This window comes from Mesocricetus auratus, unplaced genomic scaffold (genome assembly GCF_017639785.1).
Source record: "Mesocricetus auratus isolate SY011 unplaced genomic scaffold, BCM_Maur_2.0 Super-Scaffold_100011, whole genome shotgun sequence".
Classification (NCBI taxonomy): domain Eukaryota; kingdom Metazoa; phylum Chordata; class Mammalia; order Rodentia; family Cricetidae; genus Mesocricetus; species Mesocricetus auratus.
The window spans coordinates 65,664,261-65,670,883 of record NW_024429195.1 but is presented as its reverse complement, the minus strand read 5'-3'; positions in this window follow the sequence as shown (position 1 = coordinate 65,670,883).

The window sequence follows — 6,623 nt, the reverse complement described above, 5'->3', positions numbered from 1 at the left end:
CAGATTCCATCGGACCGGACAGAAGCAGAAGCAAGTATCAGGGACAGCAGCTACGTTCTGCTGCCTGCCCTCGGTCCACCAGAGACAGTTCTCCAAGGAGGGGCTCCTGTGGAGCCTTGCTCAGCTCCCATGAGTTGGCACTGTCCTGACTTTTAGCAGGTTCTATTTAATTGTTCTCTCTCCAGAGAAGTGCTTTAGCACCAAAGACTAAGTGACTAATCTTCAAGACTACTAGAAAAGAGAGTACAGAGAGCTTCAGCTGAAAGGGCATCCGATGTCCAAGCTGGGCACTGTCTACAGTGTGAGGCCAAGCTGGCTTCACCTTAGCTGGAGTGGGGTGCAAGTGAGGAGGGAAGTTCGGCAAATGTGTGTGGGAGGTCTTGCTTACAAATAGAGCAGCTGTGTGACCCTCTATCACATTGTTCCTTGTGGCTTTGTAGATTGAGTTAGTCACTCACTCCTTGCCGACTTGGTAATGTTGCAGGATCTCACCTCTCCTTTTTAGATCTATCTCACCTCTAGGTGTTTTTGAAACTATGCTTTAATAAACACGGGAAAGGCGAAAGAACAGACAGACATTTGATGGGTCTTTCAAATATTCACAACAGCAAGCGCTTCTATTACTGATGAAGAACTATGCCGAGAATTCCTACTTATAAACTTAGCTCTGTAGTAGAGCCATGGTCGGTCTGTTTATAAATATGTGTTTTAGGAGCTCCAAATTCCCCGAAAAACATTCAGTGTCTTTTAAATCAAAGACATATGATCCAAGACCCTCAGTACTTGTATGGCAATGGAGGTCCGAATAGGAGGAAACTGCAGGGTAATCCAGGTCCACTGCTGCCTGGGAAGTCTTTTCCACCCCATTACCAAAACCCACTTTTGATTGCAGTGGTTGAAGGGCTGGGCTAAAGGTGTCACCCACCCACTTCAGATCCCTGAAACCTCCTAGAAATTCAAATCTATTACACGGAACCCTTTCTGTTTTGTGACATGCAACCACATATGCCCATAACAGAGGGAACAGTTAATGGCAAACTCCCATAACGAATGCATAAACTGCAGTTTTTGGCAAGAAGCTGGGTCTTTGGTTGCCAGGAGCTGCATTAAATAGATTTTGAGAGGTTGAGATACAGTTTACAGAAATGACATAGCCTTAGCCATTAGGGCATTAGCATTGAATTTAAAATAGCAACTAAAGCAATGCTAATTGAGTGGTTTTGGAAGCCAGAAGAAGGGGAAATAAAATAGGAGGAGGTCGTTTCACCTGTGCTTTTGGGAGATAATGTTGGAAACCGACAAAAACACCTTGGTAAATGCCCCCAACTACACTCCATATGGGTGCTAACTCACTTTTAAAATTGGCTTCTTCTTGTCTTTGCCCCACCCCAGCCCTACCTGATTCCAACCACCTAATGCCAGTGATGGCTAGGAAGGAGAAACCAGCTAATTAAGTCAGGGTTTAGGTGGCTTTAGATAGCTTGCCCCAACCTCCTCAGTCCCAGTCCATCATTTCCAGGTTAGCACTTCTGTTTACCGGTTCTGAACATTTCTTTGCACGTGTGATCCGAACTCAGGGTACATCTTGCTTCTTTTCACTTCACCCAACAAGTTAATCAGAAATAGATTTCTGTGCATCTTTGTCTTATCTGCTTAAGAAGCACATTTGAATCCTGAGGGTAGGATACCAACAGAGGTGGAGGACCATTATTTTTCTTTTTAAGCCTGAAAATCCTCTGGACATCTCAGGATTCCAACACTTTTAGATCCCTGGAATTTGATGGAACATCAGTACCTGTGGGAGACTCCAGGATGGAACGTAAAAAGTAAAGAAAGCAAAGAGGTGGAAGGGGGTTAAGAAGACTATTCTGGGTGAAATCCTTGGCTGATTTATTCCTCTAGTAATTAAGATGTGCTGGAGCAAAGGAAACCGTTCCTCTGGAGCCACATGATGGCAAAAGCATGAAGAGAGTATTCTGTGAAGATGACTGCTACTTCCTTCTGAAGTCACACCTAACATTCATTATTCCTGTAGAGCTTACTGTTGCTCTTACAAGCTGGCAGCCTCCCATATAGAAATATATTCTGGTTGCTTATGAAGTTTTCTTTATTTGGTTTTCCTTGGAGGAATAAAAAATCAGAATAAATATATGACTTAAGTATTTGAAAATTCCACTTATATGATTATTTTACACTCCCCTTGTGGAGCACCTAATTAGAACAATCAGATAAGCAATTGACCTTACAGGGAAGCCTCACTCATTTTACACTAAAATGAAGAAATTTCACAGGTTAAAAGACACTTTGAGTGATGATCTTCTCTATGCAAACGCATTCTGGGAAAGGAAAGATATTTCTATTTACATCAAAGCTGCAGAGAAGGCAACATGCGGAACACTCAAGTTTCTTTCCCAACTCATGAAATGAAATGCCATGTTTGTATACTAATAGTGGGCATGTCAAGACAAGACTCCAGAAATTTTAGTTTTAACACTTTCTTACTGCAGAGACAACTTGGGGCTTATAAATAATGCTTATGTTTCGGGGACATGCATATATGCTGAATCAGGCAAAGTATGCCAAGTGTGGAAAAGCAGTGTCTGTAGAGTGGGGGGAGGAGCTGGTGAGAGAGAAACTCTCATGAAAAAGGACTAAAATAATTGAATGTCATGTATCATGGCAGGAAGCCAAGCCACCTCCTGTTTGTGTATGCTGTGCTGCTGGGCTCCTTCCTTGGCTTCATCTTCAGCGTTCCCATAGTTCTGCAGACATAATTGATGCAGAAATATATATTGCACCAAAGCAGCTTGGTAGTTTTCACACACACACACACACACACACACACACACACACACACACACCCCGCATAGTATATGTCTCAAGTTATTACAACCCCTGGAAAACTTGCCAAGAGACCTGCAGAGAAGTGTGGAGTTTGTCCTATTTGTGAATTGAGTCTTCTATGACAAAGAGCTGTATGAGAAACGAATCTTGGAGTCTTTCAAGTGTGCTGTTATGAAGCCCTCTGACATTATGGGCTATGTTTATCTTAACTTCAGTGGTAATATTATTTGATATCCCAAAGAAACTCATGAGTTTTCAGAGAGCTATATTTGTTCATGAGTTTCAGCTGGTTTCAGTAATAGTTTTTCACATAGTTGACTTTCCTACAAAAGAGAAGGGATGGGATTGAGTTCATTTCTCTGGTTATACGGTATCAAGTTAAGTATAAAAATCTCAGGTGATGATTTGCCCTTAAAACAAATGCTTTGTCTTAATTGCAACTGGCAATATTAGATACATTGTTTATATCTACTAAAAGTGTGTTTTATTACAAATATATAAATAGCTGAATCATTATAGATTTTTTACTATATAAAATATAATAGCTATTAAAGTGATAATAGAGATAATTACATTTCTCTCTAAATTTGAGTTCCTTGTCCTAAAATGTTCTGAACATGTTTTACATAATATCTATGTCTTTAAATGGTGAATAAACTCAACTGAACCCAATTCACAGATTCCAATTGCACTAGTAAATTATTAGCCATTCAAAACATACTTCTTAATATCATATTTGATAAATACGGTGTTTAAACGTCTATTCAGTATATTTTGAGTTTATTTTCCTTGCTGATTTCGGGGGTATATCTTAAGGACAGGCATGCTTGTTTTCATGAAGCTATGTGTGCATATCCAATAAGCTGTATAGCCTTTCATGTGAAGATTTTGTTTTTTAAAAGAAATCACAGTATAGATTTTGAGCTCAAGGGACAGATGTTTCTCCTTTGCAAGAGAATTAGACTTCATTAAGTGTAAAGTCCGTAGTCATTAAAACAGCTCCACCAGGGTAAGGCAGATAGGTGAAAACCAAGGCAGGTTCAAAGAGAATGTCCTCCTGTCTGAATACCTTACCTACTGTGCCTCCCTCCATCCCATACCCTTTGACTACTCAGCACAAGAAGACAGGGTTTGGAAACTGCAATGGTGAGTGTTTGCTAGGTGTGGCATTTACATGAAATCTAACAACTCCTTTACCATGCTACTCCCTGCTTCGTAAACCCAACAACAAGAAAAGAAGAACACGGTTGTCACATCGGGATTTATTTCTAGAGGAAGAGAAAAAGGTGAGTGCATCAACTCCTATGGAAAAAATCAATGAAGAACTTGAGAGAAAAGGGAAGCTGAATGGGCACTCCCCCTGCAAAACTGCTCTGCTGTGATCCTGGTGTGAATTTGAGTAAGTGGGATTTAACTTGCAAATTGTCCTAAGTAGAGTTTTCTGATAAATAAAGGTCTCCATGTCTGTGGGAGCCCGATCGGGGACATTCCAGAAAAAGAATGCAGCCAAGAGGAAAACCTTAGTGCATTGCCTAGAATGAAAATAGCACTTCATGGGGCTACAAGCAAGGTCCCTCCCAGCAGGGCTCACTAAACCCAGCCCTCACGGATGGCCACCTCAGCTCGATCTCTTGCCAGCTCTAGCTGGTTACAGTGCCTTAGACAGCCCTTGAGCTTGTCCTCTGACAGAGGTGGATAGAAACCGAGCGCTCACCTGAGTGAGGCTCAGGGTCCTGAAAGAATACCCTCCCCAGGAAGCAGTGCGTGTCTTCGGTAGGCAGTGAGCATCTGGGGAGGCTAGATTTCCAAAAGGAGCCTTGTGTGACTCGGCACTGTAGGCAACGTGACCTACATACAACCAGAGAAGACTCTTTGTGTAAGCATGCCTGTTGGGGTGTATCTTCTGAGCGCAAGGAGCGCAGTTTCGTTTCCAAATGGAAACTTGAAAGAGCTCTTGAAGAAGAAAGAAGTTAGTGGTTAACCGATTCGCTGCTAATATTTCATCAGCGGTGCTTTCCCTCCTTTTAAAGTCTAACTCTTGGAAAAAACAACGTATTTTAAGCTTTCCATCCAAATATTGATGTTGGCTAACAGATAATCTAACCGTCCCTTGGTAAGGACAGTGCCCGTTTTGTTTCACAAATTGGGAATCAGAATTAATCCATATCACAAACTGCTGCCGATTTAGAGGTGGTAAAGGGAGGGGGGAGGTACGCTTGACAGTAGCCGCTGAGCAGCCTGTGGTGGGTTTGTGTGCTTATGGGCACAGTGAGTAGAACCACGGATTCCTCACTTTCACACACCTCCATCAGAGAGAGATCCAGTCTCCGGCATCGCAGAAAGCCAGGTTTTTCCGTGTGACTGCAAGCTGTGAAGTGAAATGCCAGGCCTGCACCCCATCTCAGATTTTGTCCTCAAGTAAAGATTTCTTAATGCCATCGGAAAAATTCTGCCATTTTTCATTCAGTAAAGCTGACACTTTACCTTTACCAGTATATTCTTGGTGGTGCACAGTCTTATAAAACAGAGGGGTGGGGGTAGGACCCTAGGGAAACATGTCGTCTTTCAAGTTCCAACATCAGATGCTCACAAATTCAGTCTTTCAATCACAGTAAAGCAAAATTAACGGAATTCTGCCTTCATAGATGGTCTCGAAAGTCATACAACTCGAATGCACAGTTGATTGCTTATAGTTAGCAATTCCAATATTTACTGTTATTCTGGTAATTAATTACTTAGGTGAGAATTTTTTAAGATACCAAAAAGAAAGAAAAAAAAGACTTTAAACATTTATATTTTTCAGTTTTGCGGTGGTTTTTCACACACGTGTGTAATACCAACTCCACTATAATAAGGAGAATTTTAATTTTGAAAGGAACTGTTTGGAGAAAATCTCTTTAATGCAATTAGTTATAGGGAACCTAACTCCCATAGTGTGCATTTCTCATTGAAGTTCTTGGAATTCTTTCTTTCACACTGTATTTGATTCATATGGGCTACTTTGGGGGAGAAGAGGGTACAGCCATGTTTCTCTGTGTTAGGATTGGCTCAATAATTGAATTGAATTTAGCAAATCTAAGTAACTCATTATTCTGTTTAGAGTAAGAATGCCCTTTAATCTTGCATTCTTTCTAGTGTTAATAAAACTTTGAATATTGTTTCAGCATTTTAAAAGAAATGTAAATCTTGGCAAAATGGATTAAGGAAACTTTAAAGTAAGTTCCACTTAAAGTAATTTTCATTTTAAAAAATGGGATAAAGGAGGTTGTATCCCTGTTAAGGTGTGTAGATTTCTTTGAGTATACAACCTTTTGGATCAAAGTTGAAGCAAATCATGCATAGAATGCAAGGAAAAGGACATCTCCACAGTTCACCATGCAATTTCTTCCCTCCAGAAGCAATAATGGATCCTGGAAATCACTTCCTTTCCTGCAGGTATTCTGTGGATGGTGAGCATTAAACTAAAACTTTCACTGAGAGTCGAATGACACTCTTACTATTTTTTAATGCTAGTTAAGCTTTTGAAAACAAATGATCTTTGGAAAAGGAAGAGTGACAGAATTAAATCAGTGGGGAGAAACACAAAATTGTAAGTTAAGGTTAAAAACAGAAGGAAATAATGCTTGTAAGGTTTTGAACAAGGGGGAATCTAGGGTACTTTGAATCTACTGTTTGAATTTGTTGCTCATCACTCCTCCCTCTCTGCAACTGGATTCCAGAGTTCAACTCAGTGTTTAGCTATGGGTGTTTGTTTCCTCCCTCCATCAGCTACTGGATGA